General features: G+C 38.3%; 1 protein-coding gene and 1 pseudogene across 2 annotated transcripts in view; one reads left to right on the forward strand and one right to left on the reverse strand.

Annotated features, from left to right (window-relative positions):
- Positions 1–26,637, reverse strand: part of SIK3 (SIK family kinase 3) — a 248,463-nt gene that overhangs the window by 161,350 nt on the left and 60,476 nt on the right.
- On the forward strand, positions 13,389–14,224 carry LOC100738817 (annotated as a pseudogene). Its single transcript, XR_135305.4, has one exon. The product of XR_135305.4 is annotated as a 60S ribosomal protein L23a pseudogene (transcript).

Below are 26,637 nucleotides of genomic sequence, written 5' to 3' on the forward strand. Positions count from 1 at the left end.
CACAAATAAAACAGCAGGAAGGAAAAAGCCCCCTGCCAGTCTCAACTCCAATTCTTGAAAAGCAGGCAAATGTTACTAGCAGGCAAGAAGAAAAAGAAATGTTATGACCATATAGCTCAAAGAAGAGCAATTCTTAATATATGAAACACTGAATTATTACAACATTTTAAAGGAAATGAGCAGATAACAGAATTTCAGAAATGAAATGGACAGTAGACATCATAACACAAGTCCTAATTTTACAAACGGAAAAACGTGACAAAGGACTATTATCCAAAATATACAAAGAAGTCTTTAAATTCAATAATAATAATTTTAAAATATGATCTAAAAATGGACTGAAGACCTTAACAGACAACATCACCAAAAAAGATAGAGATGGTAAGCACGTGAAAAGATGCTCTACATAATACATCATTAGGAAAACGCAAATTAAAACAATAGCAGAGGAGTTTCCATCATGGCTCAGCAGTTAAAGAATCCGACTAGCATCCATGAGGACAAGGGTTCAATCCCTGGCCTCGCTCAGTGGGTTAAGGATCTGGTGTTGCCATGAGCAGATGCAGTTCAGATTCCTCATTGCTGGGGCTCTGGCATAGGCCAGTGGCTACAACTCTGATTCGATCCCTAGCCTGGGAACCTCCATATGCTGTAGGTGGGGCCCTAAAAAGACAAAAACAAAAAACAAAAAACAAAAACAAAAAAAAAAAACACACACAGCAACAACAGAGTATCACTACATACCTAGTAAAGTGGCAAAAATCCAGAACACTGACAACATCAAATGCTGGTAGGGATGTGGAGCAATAGAACTTTCATTTGTTGCTGGTGGGAATGCTAAATAGCACAACCAACACTGGAAGACAATTTGGCAGTTTCTTACAAAATTCAGTGTACTCTTACTAAACAATCAATAATTGTGCTCCTTGGGATTTACCCCAATGAGTTGAAAACTTAGGTCCACATGAAAACATGCACGTGGATCTTTAAGGCAGCTTTATTCATAACTGCCAGAACTTGCAAGCAACTGAGATGTCCATCAGTGGATAAATGGACAAATAAACTGTGGTACATCCATACAGTGGAATATTATTCAGTGATCAAAAAAATGAGCTATAAAACCATGAAAAGACATGGAAGAACCTTAAATGCATATTGCTAACTGAAAAAAATCAATCTAAGTAGGCCACATATCAGAGTTTCTGTCATGGCACAGCGGAAACGAATCAGACTAGGAATCATGAGGTTGCAGGTTTAATCCCTGACCTTGCTCAGTGGGTTAAGGGTCCAGTATTGCCGTGAGCTGTGGTGTAGGTCGCAGACGAGGCTCGGATCTGACATTGCTGTGGCTGTGGCGTAGGCAGGCAGCTGTAGCTCCTATTAGACTCCTAGCCTGGGAACGTCCTATACGGTATTCTAGAAAAAGCAAGATTAGATTTCCGATAGCTACAGGTTAGGGGAAGGGGGCAATAAATAGGAGGATTCAGAGGATTTTTTTGGGCAGTGAAACTGCTCTGCATGATACAATCTACAATGTTCAATACATGTCATTCTGTGTTTGTCCAGACCCACAGAATGTACAACACTAAGAGGCATCTCTAAAGTAAACTATGGGATTTGGGGAAATAATGATGGGTCAGTGTAGGTTACTCAATTATAACAAATGTACCACCTCTGGTGAGGGATATTGATAATGCAGGAGGCAATGGATGGGGTGGGATAAAAGGTATATGGAAAATATCTATAGCAACTTCCACTCAATTTTGTGTGAACCCAAAACTACTCTAAAAAATAAAATATATTGAGAGAGACAGAAAAAAACAAAAAACAAATAAACAAAAAACCACCACCAACAACAAATAAACAAAAAACAGTCGAAAGAGTAGAAATGACCTACTGAAGGTCACAGTAAGAGATGGTTTTACTGGTAAATATTTACCAAGTGAATTCAAAACAAAGTCCCATAATAAAGAACTAAGTAAGACTCATTCACAATTAACAAAGCTCATTAGAAACCAAAAATATCCCCCTCTCCTCTTTTCTCCCACTATTTAAGCTTAGAAGTCAAACTTTTCTTAACAGAAAAATGTAGATTTTAGCCCCTTTAGAGACAAATTCTCATTAATTCTGACTTTGTTCACTATTAATCAATAAGGTTTGACTTTAGGGAAGCCAAGAGCAAAGCCTGCTGTCACAAAGCTTTCTAAATGATAACAGCAGATAACGGAAATGACATTTTCCAAGTAAAGAATCTGATACTTTAGTAGCTGGGGTTCAAAATGGAGAGTATATCAGGAATCTTAATAGTCCTCTTTTTTTTTTTTTTGTCTTTTTGTCTTTTTAGGGCAGCGCCTGAGGCACACGGAAGTTCCCAGGCTAGGGGTTGAATTGGACCTGTAGCTGCCAGACTACACCACAGCCACAGCAATGCCAGATCCGTGCTTCATGTGCAAGCTACACCACCACTCACAGCAACGCTGGACCCTTAACTGACTGAGCAAAGCCAGGGATTGATCCTGAGTCCTCATGGATACCAATCAGGTTCGTTAACTGCTGAACCACGACGGGAACTCCAAAACCTTAAGATTCCTGAATTTAGCCAACAGGTGGGGTAAGAATGAAGCTAATTTAATTGGGAAATTATATTAATTTTCTATCAACGTCCTTTTAAGAATGAGAAACTGCTTAAATGACTTCGATAAACTTTATACTTTAAGCCTGGACAAATCCAAAAACTTACGTAACCGCGAATAACAAGTATTAAGGGTCACAAACTAATGTTTAAGTGTCACATTACCACAAGACTAAACAAACAAAACAGTTTTTAAAAAAAAAAAATCCAAAAATCACTGCTTTTTTGTTCCCTTAATAATCCTTTCAAAGAATAAAGGGAAATTTGCTATTTTGAATCTAAATGGTATTGAGGTTTCGAACAGGCACACATCAAACCAATTAAATAGAGGCCTCATATGCCCCACACAATTTCAGGAGCAGTGAAACTGTAGATCAGTGGCCTTATGTAAGGCACAGTGACGTAAATCCCATCTCCCCTGACACAAGATAGGGGTTGGATTAAGAAGCCTGCAGGAATTTCATATCACATTTCCATTCTTCAGTACTCATTCATTTGTATCATTTTGCTGTGACCTTGATCTCCAGAGACATATATTACCAGTACCAGACACATAATTGCTATTAACCTGAAACTATTCTACTAATATGACTTGAGGTTTAGCAGAACAGAGGGCTAATGTTGTTTTTTTCTTTCCTTAGTATAAAATGAAAATACTTTTCTCAAAATGGACATGGATAATACTGAAAAACACTGTGTTCAATATTAGAAAAATAGATGTCTCAAGAAATCATTGTTAACAGCAGAATAACAAGATAAAATCATTTTTTGCCCCTGCATTTTCCCTAATAAAAGAAGAGGCTATAAACAACTATTTACTGATAGTACCAAACCAGGGAGGCTACACTATTTCTACTTGAAAGGAAAGGGAAGTTCAAAGCGGCACCTTCCCCCAAGAAAAGCCCCGCCTCAACCACATCGATCATTACTAGCTAAAACAAAAACAAATACGAAAAAAGGAAAAACAACCTCCAAACCCGAGGCTTGGCTATATGAGCCAGATGAAACTATATATTCATTTGTTCAGAAAAAGTAAGTGTAACAGCCAACTTGGCCAGTTCTCACAAAGCACACACCCTTGAGAAGAGCCTGGGTCATCTACGGTCATTCGGGCAGTTTCTACAAGAGCAAGCACACTGCATGTACAGTGAAAAACAAACATTAAACCTCCAGAACTATTTGCACAAAAGAAAAATGGGATCAATTTGGGCTGAGGAGTGGTGCTTGTCAAAGGTCAGCCCTGCCGTACAAGTTTGCTCAATCTCCCTGGTAAAGAGCACATGGACAGAACCCACTCCTTATCCAGAACTTTCCAAATATTAACCAATGCCCAGAGCAGCCTAGTGAGGTAAATGAAGTTTTACAAATAAGGGGACATGTCCTGAGGTAGAAATAAAGTGAGGACTGGCCCCTGGGCCAGTATCCTCTCTGCCTTTGACTTGGCGTACAGACAACTCACAAAAAGCTGCCTGATGCCTCTGTTTACCACTTCAGTATAAAAAAGCGGCTGTCAATTCTCAATTTCACACGTAAGATACAAAGTCTATACCAAAGTAACAGGGCTGCTTTGCCTACCAGTTTGTTAATTATTATCAAAAATTCCATTAATTAGTTAAGTAAGCAATTTTTGAGTACCTACTGCCTATAAATACAGATTTTTTTACAAAAAAAAAAGCTTTAAGTAAATTTATATTATTTATATTACCAGTTGCCACAGAAACAAAGTCCTAATCACTTTAAACTTGGACATGTCAAAATCTTGTTATTATACAAGTAAATGTGTCTGGGGACTGACTGGGGGAAACACAAGAGAACCAAGCAGATGACAGAAATGTTCTGGTGGTGGTGGTACATTTATCAAGTATCACTGAACTGGATACTAAAGATCTCTGCATCCCCCAGAATGCAAATTTTACCCAAGAAAACATAAGCATCAAACAACAACAATAAGAAACAAAAAAGAAAAAAGCATCAAAGACGATTTGATTTAATAATCAAACACTTGAGTTAAAGAAGCACTAAAGGGAAACCCATATCATACCATAAAAAGACAAAGTACCGGTTGAAAAACTTGCCCTTTTTTCTTTCAGCCAATATCTCCCAACTTCTGTGCACTAATTAAATTCTTAAGGAATCAAATGCCCATGGGGTCTTCACAGCTTCCACTAAGTAAAAAGGAAAGACCATGTGGACACTTATACCTGCCTGTGAGTATATAAACCACATTCACCAAGTGGAGTTGCTTGAGACATCAGGCAAAGTAACACAAACCATCCCTGTGTCAAAGGCTTCAGGGAAAAAAGCAAAGATAGGTCCTCTGAGGCAGATAAAGAAGAAATGAATTGAAATTTCATTGATAATCGCATGGCCCATATTCGTCTCTCATAATTGTCAGTGAGATGCTTATCAGACTGGGGAGAGCAAGTGAGGAATGAAAAGTGGTACAAATGTAAATAATTTATATTACAAATGGAAATTGCCACTTTTCATTGGCAAGTAGCTAAAAGAATATTTTCGCTGACAAACCAGATCTATCTTGTTTAGAAATCAACACAGAAATGAATATAAGTGGATCTCTGTTTCAGGGGTTAATAAAAACACCTTTTACTCTGAAAGAAAAAAAAGGAGGGAAGGGATTTCCTACTTGATTGAAATGCCAAGTTTAACCATCGGTAGATTGGAGAAAACATGACACCCAAGGTAACTAGCGTAGGCTAAAGTACATGCTCACTTTTAAAAAAATAACTACAGTGCAACTCCAAAGTCAGTAATTCTTACTAGCAGTCTTTTCTCAGGGGTAGGGTGGGTGGGGAAACACCTATGGCATGTGGAAGTTCTGCGCCACAGAAATGACCACAGCAGTGACAAGGCCAGATCCTTCATCTACTGCATCACCAGGGAATTCCAACTAGCAGTCCTTTAAAAAAAAAAAAAAAAAAAAAAAAAGAGTTCCCATTGTGCCTCAGTGTAAACAAACCTGACTAGTATCCATGAGGCACGAGTTCTATCCCTGGCCTCGCTCAGTGGGTTAAGGATCTGGCATTGTCATGAGTTGTGATATAGGTGGCAGATTCGGCTCAGATCCGGCATTGCTGTGGCTGTGGTGTAGGCCAGTGGCTACAGCTCCGATTCAGCCCCTAGCCTGGGAACCTCCATATGCCACAGGAGCAGCCCTAAAAAGACAGGAGAAAAAAAAAAAAAAAAAAAAAAAAAGCATTACTGACACTGGCTACATAAACATTAACCGCCTATGTTCATTTCTGACATTTGCCACTTTTCCTTAAAGACTACTAGATATAGCCACTTTAGCATGTAAGAACAGACTATCTTGGGAGGTAAACAGGGCTTCAACAGTGCTTTATAACACTAAACTGATGTAAGGTTGCAAGGTCCCCCTGGGCTCATTTGATGACACTACTAAAGTTAAAATTGCAATATTTTTTCATTCTTCAAGGCTGAAACATGGCCTTAGAAATCATCTAATGCAGTTGTTTTCAAACTTTTTAAAGAGGCTATGGAGTCCCCCCTCCTTTTTTAAAAAATAAGACTTTATATCAGATGCCTTTCCACCTTTTTTCTGTCCCATCACACTAAAAGACGCAAAATCATCTTTCAATAACAAATGCAGAAAAAGACCCACAGGTCATTTGGAGATTGCAACCACCACCACACCCTACATGTTCACTCTGGTGCCGAGTCTAAACAGCTTTTCCCATATCTCTATCCTTATTCACAGGCAAACTGGGAGGCACTTCTATAGAATCCTAGGACTCTAGGTAAATAGAGCTTAAAAAAAAAAAAAAAAAATCAATGATCTGGTCCAACCCTTCATTTTACAAATAAAAGTAAGATAAGAGCAGAGTTCCCTGGTGGCTCAGTGGATTAAAGATCTGGTGTTGTCACTGCTGTGGCACAGGTTTGATCTCTGGCCTACGAACTTCTACGTGACACAGGTGCAACCAAAAAAAAAAAAAATCCAAATTCAGGAAAAAAAAAAAAGTAATTTGAGAGGCAGAATGTTATCACTGAAAAGGAGACTATGGAATAAAAGTCAATTCTGGTCATAGCCCTTGCCAGGTATATGACCTTGAGCATATCTCTTAAACTCTTTCAATTTCCTCATCATAAAATGGGAATAATCATATCTCTGCCCAGTAGACTTGCTATAAAACTGCTTTTATACGAAGTGCCCGAGCACTGCATATGATAAGGTGCTATTCTTAGCCAAGACAACATGGGAGTTAAAAGCCCAGCCAGACCTGGAACTAGAGTCTTCTGACTGCCTCTCCAAGACTTTACCCATTACTTCATACAATATTTGTGTTCACTGCTAAACTGTTCTTATCAACTTCTCAAAAGCTAGGGTTTCATAATAACCATTTTTATCAGGAAAACAAAATACTGCCATACTAAAACAAAATCTTTAAGCTTTTGAAATAAATGTAATGCAAAGAATTCACAGTCTCTGCAAGCCAAAAGAGGGAAATACAAATAAAGGGTGGATTTGCATTCCATAAGATAATACATTGTAAGTGCTCATTAAGGCACTGAAGAAAAAACGTTTTTTGTTTTTTTGGGTTTTGTTTTTATTTTTGTTTGCTTTTTAGAGCCACACCTGGGGCATATGGAGGTTCCCAGGCCGGGGGTCGAATGGGAGCTACAACTGCCAGCCCACACCACAGTCACAGCAATGCAGGATCCAAGCTGCATCTGTGACTTACACCACAGTTCACAGCAACACGGGATCCTTAACCCACTGAGTGAAGCTAGGGATTGAACTTGCAACCTCATGGTTACTAGTCAGATTCATTTCCACTGTGCCACAATGGGAACTCTGACCAATGAAATAATTTTGACCATTTTGAGCTGCCGTATGCTACTGATGTGCTGAAAAATGAAAGTCCACAATGGGGTTGGATAACAACTTAAGGACATACACACTGATGAAAACTCAATCTTGTTTTGTTTGTTTGTTTGTTTGTTTGCTGTACCCACAACTTGCAGCAGTTCCCAAGCCAGGGATCAATTCCACAACCACAGGAGTGACCTGAGCCACAATAGTGACAATGCTGGATCCTTAACTCAATAGGCCACCAAGGAACTCCCCAACTTTGATTTTTGACCATTAAAAATGCACAAAGCAATGCATGATTGAACTCTATGTCAAATGTAAATACAACTGGACGAAGTAATCTAACCTACAAATTACGTATTACTAAAAGACTGGGTACATCTCTGCCACAAGCCTTACACTGAGGTGCTGGCCATCTAGTGCTCCAGTGTCCACCAGCTCTCCAGCCACCGAGCATCCCTACTCCTAAGTCTAAAAAGAGTCATGGCTGTTTCGCCTGTCTAAAGGGTAAAGAGGAAACAATGACTTAAGAAACTTGATTGGAAAAGGATGGAGAAAAGAAAGCCAGAGATGTCATTAAAACGTGGCATGAGGGGGGGAAATACCGTGTGTGTATACATATATTACTCAAAAATTTCTAAGACTAATGGAAATCTCCTCATGCACACACACAAAAATCAACTTGGAAATACTACCAATGTAATCTTTTTCTTTAGAACACAAAAATCTTTTTTAAAATTGTGTTTATAAGCTCATACATATTCATAAAGTGATTCACATTTGGTAGGAACAGAGTCATCCAGAAGCAGTAAAAAAGCTACAACTTTAAATGCTCAATCTACCCATCTAGACTTAAAGGTTATAGTAGCATTTCTTGAAAACATATTACTCATCACTGCTCTAACTATATATTTCTGTGTAGAAAACATGGAAAACAAGGTGGAGCAGTAGTGTACAAGTTTGTCACTGACAATGAAGCCAAACCACATTAGAAAACAGCATGGAACGCTGTTAACATCTGCCTAGTTTATCATCTTGGAAATTTCACATCATAGACCATAAGCATATGGACGACTTTCAGAGAAGGCTGTTTTCTGAAACTGACTCACCCTGACCCACTTCAGTGTCTAAACATGATGAGACAATGCAAGAATAAAGCAACGGGTCAAAAATGCAACCAAATTATAGCAAAGCAAGGTAAACTGATCTTGTAATTGATAGGAAGGCCTTCTCTAGGTTCTGAGTAATTCCTGTTTCAGTGAAGACAGTGCATTACACACATGCAGCCTAAACATTCAGGATGCTTTTTATTACTGATAACAATATTAACTAAAATTTACAGTACTGATTGTTTAAAAAACACTGTAATACTACTATTACTACCTCCATTTTGCAAAAAAAAAAAAAACAAAAACCTGAAGCTCAGAGACAGGAAATGACTCCTAAAATAATGAAAACACTGAGAGATGACAGAGAGCAGGACTCGAATTCAAGTAGTATGACTTTGAATTCTGTGATCTTTCTTAAAGTTAAACCTTTTTTTATTTTTCAGCATGAAATCCTTGATTCATGAACCCTTTCATTCATACATTCATTCTTTCCTTTATCTAGTCAAGAAACCGGAGTTCCCTGGTGGCCACGTGGTCAAGGATCTATCGCTGTCACTGATGTGACAAGGGTTTGATCCCTTCCCTGGGAACTTCCACTTGCCATGGGTACATCCAAAAAAAAAGAAAGAAATATTTATTCAACATCTATATGTTGCACACTGTTCTCTTCTCGAAGAAACAAAAAGCATACACCCTGCCTGCTTTAGGTAGCAGAGAGTGTATATTACAATCTGGTATAAAGATTAACCTCTAAAAAAGTAAGATAACCAACACAGGAAGTGCAAAACTAAAATGGGTATATGGCACAAGAGGAACACAGACAAGGAAACCCTGAACTCTACCTAGAGAAGGCAAGAAAGCTTCCATAGGCGGTTAAAATGTTACCTGAAATCTTGGATTGTAAAAGCAGTCTGACAAATGGATGGGGGGGGAACATGTCAGGAAATAAAAACATGATGGGCAAAGGCAAAAGGGCCATAAAATTCAAATATAATATATTGAGGAAACTAGCTCAGAATCACTGGGAACCCTAGCAGACCATCGACGAGGATGGTAAACAGGCAGGGGCCATGGCAATCAGGACCAGGCTCACCGATGCAAAGCTAAGGAAAACAGGGTTTGTTTTACTGGAGACAGAAGACAGTGAAGGTGAGTAACTGCTGAAATTTATGCCTTCGGTGTGGACGATGGAACTGAAGGATAAGAGGCCAGGAACAGGCAAGTCAGTTAAAACTTTACTGCAGTAGTACAAAAAATATGAGTGCCTAAATTAAGGCACTGAAAAGGCTGAATAAGGATCAGGTAACAAATTAAGAGATCTATCTTGGAAGCAAAATCTTAAAACTTAGTAACTGACAAGAAGTAGCCAAGCAGTGTTCTAGGAGTAATCTAGACTAACTCTCAGATTTCTGCCTTATATTACTGAGTGAAGAGAAGTATTGGGAGTGTCTATTGTGGCTCAGTGGTAATGAATCCGATTAATATCCATGAGGATGCAGTTTGATCCCTGGTCTTGCTCAGTGCATTAAGGATCTGGAGTTGCCATGAGCTGTGGTGTAGGTCACAGACATGGCTTGGATCTGGTGTTGCTGTGGCTGTGGGGTAGGCAAGCAGCTGCAGCTCCAATTCGACCCCTAGTGTGGGAACTTCCCTATGCTGCAGGTGCCACCCTAGAAAAGAAAAAAAGAAGAAAAAAGAAAAAGAAAAAAAAGGAATACTAGTTAGATAAGCAATGAGTTCCATTTTAGATAACTAAATTAAGTTTGTGATATCTATGTGGCATAAGGTAAAGACCAATATGCCAGCTAGAAACTGGGCCCTAAAACTCAGATGAGATATGAGATATAGGAGTCATTAGGGTATAATATTTAGTTGAAGACATGTACCTACCTATCTCTGGTTAGTCCAGAAAAAAATACAGAGAGAAGAAACAAAGAAGAGAATATTATGGAACCCAAATACTGAAGGAGTAAAGAGAAACAATGTTGGAAGACCAAGAAGCTGACCAAGTAGTAGGAGAGCCAAGATAAAGAAAAGAAACCTAAAGAAAAGAGAATTCAAGAAAGGAGTACCACAATAAAAAAATTAAATGAAATTAAAAAAATAAAAATTTTAAAAGTTACACCTAAAGAAAAGAGAATTCAAGGAGTACCACAATAAAAAAAAAATTAAATGAAATAAAAAATAAAATTTTTAAAAGTTACACTATGAGTCAACTGTAATTCATTTTTAAAAAGAGGTTAAAAAAAAAAACAAAAAGAGGTTGAATGCAATAAATAGAAAGAAAGAAAGGAAGAAAAAGAAAGGGAGTTGTGGCTCAGCAGGTTACGAACTCAACTAGTATCTAGGAGGATGCAGGTTCCATCCCTGGCCTCGCTCAGTGAGTTAAGGATCCAGCACTGCCGCAAGCTGCAGTATAGGTTACAGATGAGGCTCAGATCTGGTGCTGCTGTGGCTGCGGCATAGGCTAGCAACTGCAGCTCCCATTCAACCCTAGCCCTAGCCTGGGAACTGCTGTATGCCATAGATGCGTCCCTAAAAAAGAAAAGGAAAGCGGGGGGCAGTAGGCGGCGACATACACTGAAACAGTATTTCTATAAAGTATTTTGTAGCTGGCAATATGTAGTTTTCAAAGGCCTCTAAGATGCCCACACCTGATGACACAGTAATTCCACATCTAAGACTAAGGAAGGAATCAGAAATCTTGACAGTGGTTAATACACGAAAATGTTCATCGCAGGGTTATTTATAACAGCAACAGGGGAAAAAAATGTAATTATTACAGTTGATTTATAATGTTGTGCCAATTCTGCTGTATAGCAAAGCGACCAAGTCATACATATATACATTCTTTTTCTCATATCCTCCCCCATCATGTTCTGTCCCAAGAGACTGGACAGAGTTCCCTGTGCTGTACAGTAGGACCTCACTGCTTATCCATTCTAAATGTAATAGTTTGCATCTATTAACCCCAAACTCCCAGTCCATCCCACACCTTTCCCCTCGGCAACCACAAGTCTGTTCTCTATGTCTGTGAGTCTATTTCTGTTCTGTAGATAGGTTCATTAGTATATATTTGAGATTCCACATGTAAGTGATTATCATTTGCTATTTGACTCTTTCTGACTTACTCCACTTAATATAAGAATCTCTAGTTGCATCCATGCAGCTGCAAATGGCATTATCTTGCTCTTTTATGGCTCAGTAGTATTCCATTGTGTTTCTGTATCACATCTTCTTAATCCCTTCAACTGTCAATGGACATTTAGGGTGTTTCCATGTCTTGGCTATTGTGAATAGTACTGCAATGAACATAGGGATCCATGTATCTTTTTTAATTGTAGTTTTGTCTGGATATATGCCCAGGAGTGGGGTTGCTGGATCATATGGTAGTTCTACATTTAGTTTTCTGAAGAACTGACATCTTTATTATGTTGAGGCTTCCAATTCATAAACATAGTATGTCTCTCCATTTATTTAGATCTTTGACTTCTTTCACCAGGTTTTGTAGTTTTCAGTATACAAGCTTTGTTGATAAACACTTAAGTTTTACTTTTTTATTTGAGCAATTGTAAATGATAGTGTATTTATTTCCACATGCTCACTGTTAGTATACGGAAATGCAACTGATTTTTGTATGTTTATCTTATATCCTGTGACCTTGCTAATATTAACAAGATAACACATATTATCTCCAAGAGTTTATCAGCAGATTGTTCTATACATAGACAATAATAATACCAGTAAATAGGAAGATTATATTTCTTCCTTTCTGACCTATATGCCTTTTACAACTTTTTTTTTTTTTTGCCTTATTGCACTAAATAGAACTCCCAGCATTATGCTGAATAAGAGTAATGAGAACAGGCCAACATCCTTATCTTATTTCCAGTCTTAGAAGGAAAGCATTCAGTTTTTCATCATTAAATATAATGTTAGCTATAGGGTTTTTGATAAATGCTTTACATCAAGTTGAAAAAATTGTGCTCCAAAAGGATGGGCCCTAAGATTATATATAAAAAGAGTCTGTCACTCATCAAGAACAAAGTGATTACCTGTTTCTCTCTCTCATATATAATATCCAAAGATCACCCTATTAACCTCGTAAGGCAACACATGCACTGTCCTACTAAGCAATCTGCTCTATGGTAAATCATCTACACTTGACTTTCAACGCTGTATTAAATTCAACCAGGATATTTCCTATCAGACATTTCCTATCCTGAATAGCTCTGTCATAAAGATAAGACAATAACTTTCTATTTTAAACCGGTAACCTAGATAACTAGGACAATTAGAAGAAATACAGTAATGGCAGAGACCATGCTACACACTGCTTATACTCCTACTGTGCCTTGATTTGATTCAATCACTACCTTATCAAACCATTACAGTTTTTTTAAAAAGGGAAGACCAGGAGTTCCTGTTGTGGCGCAGCAGTTAACGAATCTGACTAGGAACCATAACGTTGCAGGTTCGATCCCTGGCCTTGCTCAGTGGGTTAAGGATCCGGCACTGCTGTGAGCTGTGGCGTAGGTCACAGACGCAGCTCGGATCCTGCATTGCTGTGGCTCTGGTATAGGCAGGTGGCTACAGCTCCAATTAGACCCCTAGCCTGGGAATCTCCATATGCCGTGGGAGCAGCCCTAGAAAAGGCAAAAAGGCAAAAAGGCAAAAAGGCAAAAAAAAAAAAAAAAAAAAAAAAAAGGGAAGACCAAAAGTTTCAGTCCCTTTAATGTGAATTATAATAGACTACAGACACTACCATTTAAGAAATGATGGCCTTTTCACGAAGATGGGGCAGAAGGCGAAGAAGGAAGCCCCTGGCCCTCCCAAAGCCGAAGCCAAAGCAAAGGCTTTGAAGGCCAAGAAAGCAGTGTTGAAAGGCGTCCACAGCCACAAAAAAAAGAAGATCCAGATGTCACCGACCTCCTGATGGCCCAAAACACTACGACTCAGGAGGCAGCCCAAATATCCTCAGAGGAGCACCCCTAGGAGAAACAATCTTGACCACTATGCCATCATCAAGCTCCCCCTCACCACTGAGTCGGCCATGAAGAAGATAGAGGACAACAACACACTTGTGTTCATTGTGGATGTCAAGGCCAACAAGCACCAGATTAAACAGGCTGTGAAGAACCTCTATGACACTGATGTGGCTAAGGTCAACACTCTGATCAGGCCTGATGGAGAGAAGGCATATGTTCAACTAGCTTCTGACTATGATGCTTTGGATGTTACTAACAAAATTGGGATTATCTAAACTGAGTCCAGCTAGCTAATTCTAAATATAAAAGTCTTCACTAAATGCAAAAAACAAAAAAACGAAACAAAACAAAAAAAACAAAAAGAATGATGGAGGAGCTCCTGCTATGACGAAACGGGATCAGCAGCATCTTGGGAGTGCTGGGAAACAGGTTCAATCCCCAGGCCGGCACAGTGGGTTAAGGATCCACCATTGCCACAGCTGCAACTTAGTTCATGGCTGCAGCCCTAGATCTGATCCCTGGCCCAGGAGCTCAGGAGCTCCATATGCCACAGGGCAGTCAAAAAAAAAAAAAAAAAGATGGATATTGTATTTACAACCTATAGAGAAATATAGTTTGTTTCCCACTTCTCAAATATATCTCACCCAAATAGTAAAAATGGGCCTCTTTTTCACATTGGTAGGAGGACACCAGATGAAAATGGAGAAATAACTCTTTCAAATTATAACAACTAAAGACTTAAGAGGGAGCAAAAATAATAATAAAAATTACTTGTCTACTTTCTGTAGATTCCTTTGGAATCTTTCTGTTGACCAATCTTCTATTAATAGTCTGAAGTATTTAAAATATTATCTCACTCATGACTATCATAAAGTGGGGAAGGCTCAAATTGAACACTCTCTTCAGGAAGTGAGTGTGTACAGACATGCTATAAAATTAAATAATAAATGCATACAAAGTCAGGTCTTCCATGGAAAACTTTTAGCCATAGTTTATGCTGGAAGTCAGGCTAAGCCACAAATTAAAGCATTTTTCAGATTTTATTTTCAGGCTACTACTAACACAGAACTGTTTCTCTCTCTTTTTGTCTTTTTGTCTTTTTAGGGCTGCACCAGAGGCAAATTCAAGTGTTCACGCTAGGGGTCAAATCAGAGCTACAGGTACTGGCCTACACACCACAGCCACAGCAATGCCAGATCCAAGCCACATCTGCGACCCACACCACAGCTCACGGCAATGCCGGATCTTTAACCCACTGAGCAAGGCCAGGGATCGAACCCGCGTCCTCAGGGATACCAGTTGGGTTCGTTTACCACTGAGCCATGACGGGAACTCCAGAACTGTATTTTCTTTATAAAAGAACTCATTCAGTATATGGCAGTATAACTGAAAGCAATTAATACTGATCACTTCAAGCAAAATGGAAGTTATAGGTTCCCACCCAGCTCCAATATTTGGGAAGTGTTTCCTATAGTTTGATTTCTTCAAGGCCTAGAACTGACTGACCCACATCAATCTGCTAAATAAACAATGGGCCTAATGCTTCAGTACTAGCAGTTAGTCATCACACACACACAAAAAAGGCTGTTTCTACTCCCCTAGTGTCATCTATTTCTAATGGGAACACAACCAAAACCCAGAAGGTAAATTCAAAAGAGGAGAAGGGTCAGGGAAACATGGCTATGCGCAGCCAAAAAACCCCTAAATGTTCAAGCAACCAAAGTTCATGCATTATGTTGAAGAGAAAGAGTCTTGGGTCCTTATGTATCATAGTTTACGTAAAAATCATTATATTTCCTTTCCAGCCCATAGAATATTAAAAGGGGAAAAAAGTAGAAAGGGGAACTGGGGAAGAAAAAATCCCTTAGAATAGCAGAGAGGGAAGAGACAAAAGTATTACAAAACAGAATTTGACAAAACATTTAGGTCATTCAATTCATGGAAAAGAGTCCTATACACTTCAGCACAAAAAATAATGTTCATAGTGATATCCCTAAGTCATCATATAAATTTAACTTATGCATTCTATTCTAAAAGTACATATATTAAATACATTAAATAAACATTCGGCAAAGTGTCATAATTAAGCTCACGAGTCAAACATATCTTCGGATTGAAGCATGTCCTTGTTCTGTGGCTGCAGACAAGTTACTTACATTCTCTAAGACCCAGTTTCCTTAAATGTAAAATGGAGCTAATAAAACATACCTCACTCGGTTGCTGTCTGGCACTAAGAGCTCAACAGTTGTTAGTCATTTCTATTACTACTGCTGACACTACTGCCATTATTCACATTTGAAGGATTTCTATTCCAAATGGTAGGACTCAGCACTTTCACCACTGTGGCCTAGATTCAATCCCTGGCCTGGGAACTGAGATGCCACATCAAGCCACTGCACACACTATGGCCAAAAACAAACAACAACAACAACAACAAAAATAAATGGTTTTTATTGAGGTATAATTACACACAACACAAACATATTAGTGTATCATTTTATGACTTTTGCCATGAGCTGTGGTGTGGGTCGTAGACACGGCTTGGATTGGCTTTGCCATGGTTCTGGCGTAGGGTGGCAGTAACAGCTCTGATTAGACCCTAGCCTGGGAACCTCCATATGCCGTGGGTGGAACCCTAAAAAGACAACAAACAAACAAACAAACAAAAGATCTAAGATATTCCTCCAAAAAGTTCCTCTTACTCTTTTCTAGTTAATTCCATCCATCCCAACAGAGGCAACCGCTATTCTGATTTCCATAACCATCACTTAGTTTTACCTGTTCTACTTTTCAGATAAACGGAATCATACAGCAGGTAGCCTTTCATGTCTGAATTCTTTTACTCAACATAATGTTTTTGAGATTCAAGCTTATCTTTTTAAATGTGTTTTATTGAAATCATAAAAGAGTCTTTGGTCAACAGATGCAAACTATGGCTCATGGAATGGATTTACAATGAGATCCTGCTGTGTAGCACTGAAAACTAAGTCTAGATACTAACAACGCAGCATGACAATGGAAGAAAAAATTATGTATCCATGTATGTGTAAGTGGGTCCCCATGCTGTACAGTAGGTTTAAAAAAAAGTGTGTTGGGGAAGTAACAACAGAAAATAAATTTAAAATAAAAAAATTAAAAAATAAATAAAAGAGTCTTTGTATGAATATGTCACCACTTATTTATCTGTTGATTGTTTCAAATTTGGGGCTATAATCCACTTTTTTTGGGACGGGGTCTTTTTAGGCCCGCACCGAAGGCATATGGAAGTTCCCAGGTTAGGGGTTGAATCAGAGCTGCAACTGCCAGCCTACACCAGGGTGACAACAACACAGGATCCAATCCGAGTCTGCAATCTACACCGCAGCTCATGGCAACATCCAGATCCTTAACCCAATGAGCAAGGCCAAGGATCAAACCCGAGTCCTCATGGATACTAGTCAGATTCATTTCCGTAAGCCATGACAGGAACTCCCACATGTTTTTTTTAAACCATAGAGTTTATAACTAAGATTCATTTACCAGTAGCACTCACTATATGGAATATCTTACCATTGATATCAATAAAAGAAGCATTAACATATAAAAATGGGTATTTCAAGGCTTATAAAGGGCCTTTTAATGATTAAATATTCTCTACTTTTCACACACCAATACATATATAACTGAGATTTCACTTACTCATAAAGCAATCTTTCATCATATCTGATAAATATTTTTAATTCTACAGATGATAAAGAAAATCCTCAGCCCTATAAGTAAATTAAAATCTAAAACCTAAACAGGAAGAACACCACCACTTAGATTGACCCACTGGATGGACTTCAGCATAACAGTCTTATGTGATAATCAAACTCTTGATACAGATGCTAAGACAGTTCCCATCCATGCCCATTATTGCTGAGTGCAGCCATGCATTTTTGCCAATGTCCTTTAATGCTGGTTTACAAGAAAGAATCCTTTTTCTTGGGATGAGAAATAAAGCACAAGTTTAAAGCATTCATCTCTTTAGTCATTCTTAAATAATTAATTAATCTGTACAGCCAAAACCCATGCTCTGGCTGATAATAAAAATACAACTCCGGAGTTCCCGTCGTGGCGCAGTGGTTAACGAATCCGACTAGGAACCATGAGGTTACGGGTTTGGTCCCTGCCCTTGCTCAGTGGGTTAATGATCCGGCGTTGCCGTGAGCTGTGGTGTAGGTTGCAGACACGGCTCGGATCCCGCGTTGCTGTGGCTCTGGCGTAGGCTGGTGGCTACAGCTCCGATTCAACCCCTAGCCTGGGAACCTCCATATGCCGCGGGAGTGGCCCAACGAAATAGCAATAGCAACAACAACAACAACAAAAGACAAAAAAAAAAAAAAAAAATACAACTTCTCTCAACACAAATACATTCTAAGTCAAGTTAACTCAGGGCAAAAATTCTGCCTCATTAGTGAAGACTCTATCCTTCCTAAATTTAGATGATGACTAGGCTTAGAACTAATTATCTAAGGACAGTGATTTTCAAAGTATGTCCAAAAAAAATTAGTGCTTCAGCAAATTTATATTACTTTCATTTATTACATAAAGTATAACTATCCTTTTTTCTTTTTTGCCACAACCCCACGACGGCATGCAGAAGTTCCCAGGCCGGGGATCAAACCCACACCACTATAGCAACCTGGGCCAGTGCAGTGACAATGCCAAATCCTAAACCCACTGAGCCACAAGCCAACTCCAAATTGCAACTATTTTTAAGACTTCAACAACAAAGATGTACATAGATGTGTCACATGCCAATTTTGACAGGGTCAAGCTCCAGCAATTTCACCTACCAGGTTAACTCGCTTTCATGCAAGACTCAAAATAAGGCTTCTCCAGCCATTTCTGCATGTGTGCTGAATGTGAAATTCTTTAAAATATGTCCTTGATTGAAAGACTGTAGTTGTGCACTGATGTTTGTTGTTGTTAATTCTTCTCCTTCTTACTCAGGACTGTATAAATCCACTTATATACAAGCAAACATATGCTGCACTCCATTAAGTGTCAGGCAACACTGTCTCAGCACATACTCTAGATGACATAGCGTGACTGTCACAAAATAAGTGAACATATAACATGAAGGTTTAGGTATGTCTTGCCCTATTTTTATACTTATGAGGATATTATAAGCTTTCAATATTTCTTCAATAACTTAATGTTTGAGGTAACGTAAAATGATTAATAAACCATAACAATGAACCATATCAAAACCATACCAAATTATGATTAAAATTTTGAGATTTAAGAAAACTATCTAAAAATAGACATAATAACATTGATCAGCTTCAAAGCAAATGAACAATTAGTATTAGAAACCAATTCTTCAACCATTATCAAACATACTGATAACAGTATATGAAATGAAAGAATCTCATACCAATAAATACGGTAATAGCTATTTGTCACTGGAGGTCATCTTTTACAGCAAGAAAAAAAAAATCTCAGCTCCTTGATATGTTTAATGATGTTACACCTTACAAATCAAATTTATCATCCCTGACAACATATGACACTAGGGGGAGGGGGACATGGGGAGAGTAAGCATAAATAGAAAGCTTGGAGGGGGGTAGAAGTATTCAAAGAAATTTTAAATCTAACAGTGAAAATACCACAGTATTGTTCAAGATAAGTTATTACACAGAACATGAATAACTAGTACACATTCTGGAGGAAAAGCTTATTAAATCCTATACTAACTAACACTAACTAATCCTTTAACTAACACTGTAAACAAGTGTATCAGATGAATACACTACTGTTTAGATATAATTATAACCTTTATTTGCAAACAAGAGACTAGAGAAAAGCATCTACAATACTTGAATAATTCAAAGACTAAAATTGTGTGAAATCTTTACACCTTAACTAGACAGGGACATGAACGTTGGAAATCTCAATTTCTTAAAATGACATGTTCATGCAAGTAATAATGAAAAAGAGGAGGAAAAAAATAAGTAATATTTAGATAACTTCTTAGTATGTCCTCAAATAAATCAGCTAAAACATAATGAGATATGTACTAGTGGTAATAAAACAATGACAGGAAAAACTGCAGAAGTAGTGGCTCTTATAAAAAGTTGTTACCTAAATGCACTCTAAGAAGGAAAGGCATGCGCCACAGACAAGCACCAGCTGTTAAGAAGAGGCCAGCATGACTTAAATTATCAATTTATTAAGGCCTGGTCTTTAAATTTCAACTTCACAGAGTTATTTGTAACAATATAATAACTGAGTTTCAGAACCTCTTCTTTGTGAAATTTTTTAGCTATCTAAGAGCAAGTTCTATTATAAATAGTTCAAATAAAGCCCTCTCTACTCCCCCCAACAAAAACCTTGCCTTTTTTATTTTTTGTTACCAAGAAACCCCTTTAGTATCTCTCAATTACAACACAGCTGCACCAGCTGGTATATCCTGCTAATATTTTTAATTATTTTTATCACACAAGATGGTAATGCTACCAAACTATACAACTACAAATAATGTCAATGATAACATTAAGACAAAATCTGAACTGAACATACGAAACAAAACATATTTTTATCTGTTTTAAAATTTGGGGTGAGGAGTTCCCGTTGTGGTGCAGTGGAAATGAATCCAACTAGGAACCATGAGGGTTGCAGGTTCGATCCCTGGCCTCACTCAGTGGGTTAAGGATTCAGCATGCCATGAGCTGTACTGTAGGTCGCAGACTCAGCTCAGATCTGGTGTTGCTGTGGCTGTGGCGTAGGCTGGCAGCTCTAATTCTGATTAGACCCCTAGTCTGGGAACCTCCATATGCTGCGGGTGTGGTCCTAAAAAGACAAAAGACCAAAATAAAATAAAATAAAATTTTGGATGAATAAAAGACAAAGGCAGGCAATGAGGATTTTTTTTTAAATGACATTGACAATATTTTCAAACACACAATGAATATTTAAATTAGCCAAGAAACTTACTCAATGCCAATCACTCCAAACTGAATAAGTCTGCATTAAGGAATTTCAGTGATTCTACTTGGAAATTAGAATTTCCTGTTGCTCCATTTAAAAACTTCTAGAGCCAGATTAACTGAAATGTTTTCAGACCAGATTTGAGCCCAAATCTCCCAGTTATTTACTATTTGTAAACTTTGTATTAGGTACCTTAACTCATTGTGTCTCAATTTTTTCATGTGTAAATTAGAGATAAAAGTAACTACCTATATTATTGGGTTGTGTAAATAAGCACATATAAAGCTCTTATCAGGAGTCTAGCGCTTTATAGTGTTCAAAAATATTAACGCCTGTTGGTGCTACTGTTATTAGGCAAAGTGTTCTTTAAAAATTGTTACCATTTATGGAGTTCCCTTCATGGCTCAGTGATTAACGAACCCAACTCGGAACCATGAGGATTCGTGTTTGATTCCTGGCTTCACTCAGTGTGTCAAGGATCTGGCATTGCCGTGAGCTGTGGCATAGGTCAAAGATTCAGCTCAGATCCTGAGTTGCTATGGCTGTGGTGTAGGCCATCCCCAGCCTGGGAACCTCCGCATGCTGTGGGTGAAGCCCCCCCCCGCCCCTCCCCCCAAAAAAGATTGTTACATTTACAAGGACTTCTCTAAGTAAACCAAGATTTTTTGTTTATTACCATGCAACCAAAACAAAACACAAAAATAACCCAGAGCTCCTTAGAACCATCAAACATAGTCTGATTTTCTAAAAAATTTAGCAAATTTATAAAGAGATTTATACTAATTTACCAGTTTCACACTCATTAGGGCTCCAGATTTCCTCTGCAAAACGTTAAACTAAGTCAAAGCACTCAGGACAAAAATTCTGGCTATACAAATGTCCTTTGAGAAAGAACCCAATTAAGATGTCTAACATTCAACTTTTAAAATATCTGATATGGGAGTTCGCAGTGGAAATGAATCCGACTAGGAACCATGAGGTTTCGGGTTCGATCCCTGGCCTCACTCAGTGGGTTAAGGATCCGGTGTTGCTGTGATGTAGGCCGGCAGCTGTAGCTCTGATTAGACCCCTAGCCTGGGAACCTCCATATGCGTGAGTATGGCCCTAAAAAGCAAAAAAAAAAAAAAATTTTAATAAAATAAGATATCTGATACAGGTTAAGAGTGCTAATTCATTGAAGTTCAAAACTGAATGCTTCCAGGTGAACCTATTTTCAAAAAGAAAAGTTTCGGGGGTGGGAAAAAAAAAATGAATTATTTTCCTCTCTGTAACAAGATAATCCTAGTGAGGAAGGCATGTGAGGCCCAGATGAGAGAAGTTTCAGTGAGAGAAAACAATAAAGAAAAAAATACAAAATTAAAAGAGAAAAATAAAACAATGTTATGTGTATTTTACCACAATTTAAATTTTTAATTAAGTCAAAATATTTTTCATAACCCCCTGCATAGCATATATCTGTACTTTCCTGAAATCCAAGACCATTCTTTTGGGACAAGATAAAAATAGGAAATAAATTTTTCAAAAATAATTAGGTAAGTAATAGTTTCTCATAATAACATAAAAAAACGCAAGTTGTGTTTTCCTGAAAGATGAGATAGAATAACATGGAAGATATTTTGCAAATGGTCCTCAGAAGGAAAAAAACCACCATAACAAAAGTAAATGTGGAAATGTGGACGCTGTGGGGACACTTCATGGGTTCATGGGCTCATACAAAGTTCTGGAAGGCCCACTCTGACCCTGTGTGAGCAAGGGTCAGCATTCTGACTCAACTGCAGAAGAATCAGAGCTCCTGAGGGAAAAAAATGCCTTAAAACCTAAGGTAGTAATCATCATGGGAAATACTTTAGGAAATAACTCAAGGTTTGTGTTTTCCTCATGATTTGTAAGAGAGAAGAAAAAAAAGAAGGTCTCAAGAGCTCAGAATGGTTCCTTTAAAACAGAATGTCCGACTTTTCTTTTTTCTTTTTTTTGTCTTTTTTTTGCCTTTTCTAGGGCCGCTCTCGTGGCATATGGAGATTCCCAGGCTAGGGGTCCAATCGGAGCTGTAGCTGCCAGCCCACGCCAGAGCCACAGCAACACGGGATCCGAGCCGCATCTGCAAACTACACCACAGCTCATGGCAACGCTGGATCCTTAATCCACTGAGCAAGGGCAGAGATCGAACATGCAACCTCATGGTTCCTAGTCGGATTGGTTAACCACTGAGCCACGATAGGAACTCCCGACTTTTCTCCCTAAGCAAAAACTGATATATTTACTGTCATTATGCCATCACGGGCAACTTGTATTAACATATGGTTAGTTCCTTCAGGACTGCTACATGCCTCCAAGCCAAAGTCAGTGGGGGAAAATACATTAAATGACTCTGGTAAAAGAGAGCTTCCAACAGGGCAATGATAAACATAAAATAACTCTTACAAAAGGTGGGGTGCTATATAAAAATATGCAGATTCCTTTTAAATTTGAAACTTCCAATTCATTAAGAAATAAATCCCTTAAAAGAAACTCAGAGCACCATATCAGCCAGGTCATTCATTTCTAATGTTACAGAGTGGGTGGGGCAAAATTAGAAGGCGTTTTATACAATATTAACTAGTCATGCAAGATCTTAATTTTAAATATATATATATATTTTTTTACTTGCCCCCATGGCTAAGAACTGTACATCATTTGTTTCTGTCTTCAAAATATTTGGTGGTAAAAATTAAAGCTAAGAAAAGGATACTATCATTTTCTCTCCAAACCAAAAATCTATTCAAGCTAAGTATTCATCCTACTGACTGTGTGATGCCCGGTCTTTACCCAGAATTTTGGTTGTTTCTGTTGCAAGGGGGAAATCTGCTTTTATCAAGGCCACCACACGGCCCTGAAAGGGGTAAAAAGATTCTGAGAGATCAAATATTCTAAAGGATCCTCTTGCCATGTCAGAGGCAAAGAAAACTTCCCAAAGGTAAATCCAGGGAAAAACCAAGAGTCGCTGTAAAATGTATAGGGAACGATAAATTAACAACAAAACTTGCAGCTTAACATTAACAATAAAAGTCAACTAGGAGAGATAACACAAAGCAAAACAAGATTAATTGCCACATGACTCAGAGACAATTAGGCTATCTGAGTTCAAAGGAGGGAATGGATCACCTGGGCCAGAATAAACTGAGAGAGCTTCCCTAATGCTGAGCAGCTTTTTAAACGAGGTAATGGGCAGAAGAAGTTCTTGGAATGAGGAAGGGCACTCAGACACTGCGTTTGTTCTCCCGTCCAGGTGAAGGAGGCTACATTGGAAGGATGTGGATCTGACACCTTTTATCAGCCTTAAGCAACTAATGTGAATAAGGATGGAAAAGAAATGTAACTGATCTCCAGGTTCCCACCACTCCCAAATAATAAAACAAGCAAGCCTCAAGACCTAAACTAAAGAACAGATGTGTGTATATGTATAACTGAATCATTGTTTTGTACGCAGAAATCATCACAACATTGTAAATCAACTATAGTTCAATAAAACTTTAAAAAATGGTCAAAAACAACAACAAAAAAAGACCTAACCTGAGTAAAACGAATCTCAGTGACTCAGCTTAGTACCAGCTGTAAGTGAAGATCTGGTTAAATAAAACTGCTTGCTTTGAACTTGCCTCTTGTGTCACTAGGGTAATTGCCCTAGATAAAGAGACATCTTCCAAGGCAGAAATTGCAAAAGAGATGACAATCAAAGCAAATGCAAAAAAAAAAAAAAAAAAAAAAGCATGCAAAACAACAGAACCACCACAGAGCCTGTGATTCAAAGGCTGCCTGGTTTCCTTGCCAAGAAACAAGTTAATTCCTATGCTAAATACCTTTCCTCTGTTTTCACATGGTTTTTCAAATGCTGAATGCATAAAGGAATCAAACCACTTAAGAAGTTCTAAAAAGTTTTATGATTTCTTTTTTGTTGTGTGTTCTGTTTTGTCTTATTTCTGAATCAAAAGAAAGCAGAAACCTTAGCCGGAATAATTTACATGAGATATGTGCATTTACACATCAGACAATATTTTTAAAAACAGAAACATCCTGTCTGGGGACTCTTATAAGATTATTAACCTGGCTTGGTCTAAAGACAACCTTTTCCCCTTCCAAACACAATCTTCCTGTTTTCTCAGCCTCATCTGAACCTGCTCAACTAAACAAAGAACCACTCAAAGAAAATTTCAGAGAATACAAATTTTAATAATTTACAGCCGAATCAACACACCCCTGGCTCCAGTCTAGAATAAATTACTACAAGATTCTTTATTTGCAATGACTCCCCACCCCTCCTATCTTTGCTAATAACCTCGTGTTTCTTCCCTATATATGAATCAAAGCCAAGATTCTTTGAAATACCTATCCCACACGTTCAAGCAGGACCTCTCAGATCAGAATCACCGCGGCTCTGCATGGAGATTATGGCAATTTTTAGCACAGGAAGGTGGGAATCTTACTTATGAGGGTGCAATTTAAAAGAAAAAGCACAGAATTCCCATCATGGCTCAGCAGTTAACGAACCCGACTAGTATCCAATGAGGATGAGGATCCCTGGCCTTGCTCAGTGGGTTAAGGATCCATCGTTGCCCAGAGCTGTGGTGTAGGTTGAAGATTCAGCTCAGACCCTGCAATGCTGTGGCTGTGGGCTGTATAGGCCGGCAGCTGCAGCTCTGATCCGACCCCTAGCCTGGGAACCTTCATTCGCCTCAGGTGCGGCCCTAAAATGACCCAAAAAATAAAAGCATAATAAAAGGAACCTTATTTGATAAATAAAAAAAAATTGTCTTCATACTCTAAACACCAAAAATAAAGCTCAACAATGAGAAAATATTCAGAACAAGCTCAGTTTAAGACAAGCTTGCCATTAATGTACGATGTTTGTACATGCAACATACACAAGGATTCTTACCGTACATCATAAATAGAAATGTTTCCTCATCTCAGATAATAGCTTAATTTTGCTAATTTTTATTTATTTAAAAATAAAACAATTGTGTAATTATTTCAAAATACTACAAAACATGGTAAGGCATGAAATTTTGTCAAAAGAGGCAGTGAAAATCACTGAAAATCTCTGATCAATGGCTAACACAGCCAACATTACCTACAGAAAGTGAACTGACTGAATAAGAAAAATGTTGGGACCTAGGGTGCTTTGAGCTCTTAGTCTAATGCTCACTCTATTTGCCATGAAATAGAGAACAAGTAATCTGAATGTTCAACTACCATCTGTCCCAAATTAGAAAATAATGTGAAGCAGAGAAGAAAAAAAAAAGAAAAATCATAAAAAACAGATTTAAATACTTTGATTAAAATGTGAAGGTCTAGGGAGTTCCCGTCATGGCTCAGTGGTTAACGAATCCGACTAGGAACCATAAGGTTTCGGGTTCGATCCCTGGCCTCGCTCATGTGGGTTAAGGATCCAGGAATCCGGTGTTGCCCTGAGCTGTGGTGTAGGTTGCAGACTCCACTCGGATCCCGCATTGCTGTGGCTGTGGCGCAGGCCTGCGGCTGTGACTCTGATTTGACAGCTAGCCTGGGAACCTCCATACGCCGCGAGAGTGGCCCAAGAAATGGTAGAAAGACAAAAAATAAATAAAAAATACACTGTGAATGTCTAAGTTCAAAGGGCATTTTTTTTTTAAGAGATAAGCAGCTAGTTTTACATTAAGCAAAACTTCCTGTTCTGTAAGTAACATCAGTTGAGCACTTACTGACATTGGTACTAGGCAGCACGCTAAGTGCTTTCAGTGATTATTTGATGTAATTCTCACAAAGACACTAACGAAGTAGTTACTGTTAATTTACAGAGGAGAAAACCAAGGTTTAGAAGAGTTAAGAAACTTGCTAAACTGCTAATAATTGAGGAAGGTGAACCCCCATACAGGTCCTCAGACTCCAACACCCGGACTCTCCACTACTCTCTACTCAAGGACAGCAGCAGTTTCTAGCCTAGCAGTAAATATTCTTGGTTATTCATGACAACCTGCAAGTCCCCACACACTCATCTCTACCACGCCCTCTACCCACCTGAACTCTTCTAATTGTTCTTAGTCATTTAGCACTTCTTAACACGGCTAGATAAATGTCAACTTCGAA

Source organism: Sus scrofa, chromosome 9, assembly GCF_000003025.6.
Source record: "Sus scrofa isolate TJ Tabasco breed Duroc chromosome 9, Sscrofa11.1, whole genome shotgun sequence".
Taxonomy (NCBI): Eukaryota; Metazoa; Chordata; class Mammalia; order Artiodactyla; family Suidae; genus Sus; species Sus scrofa.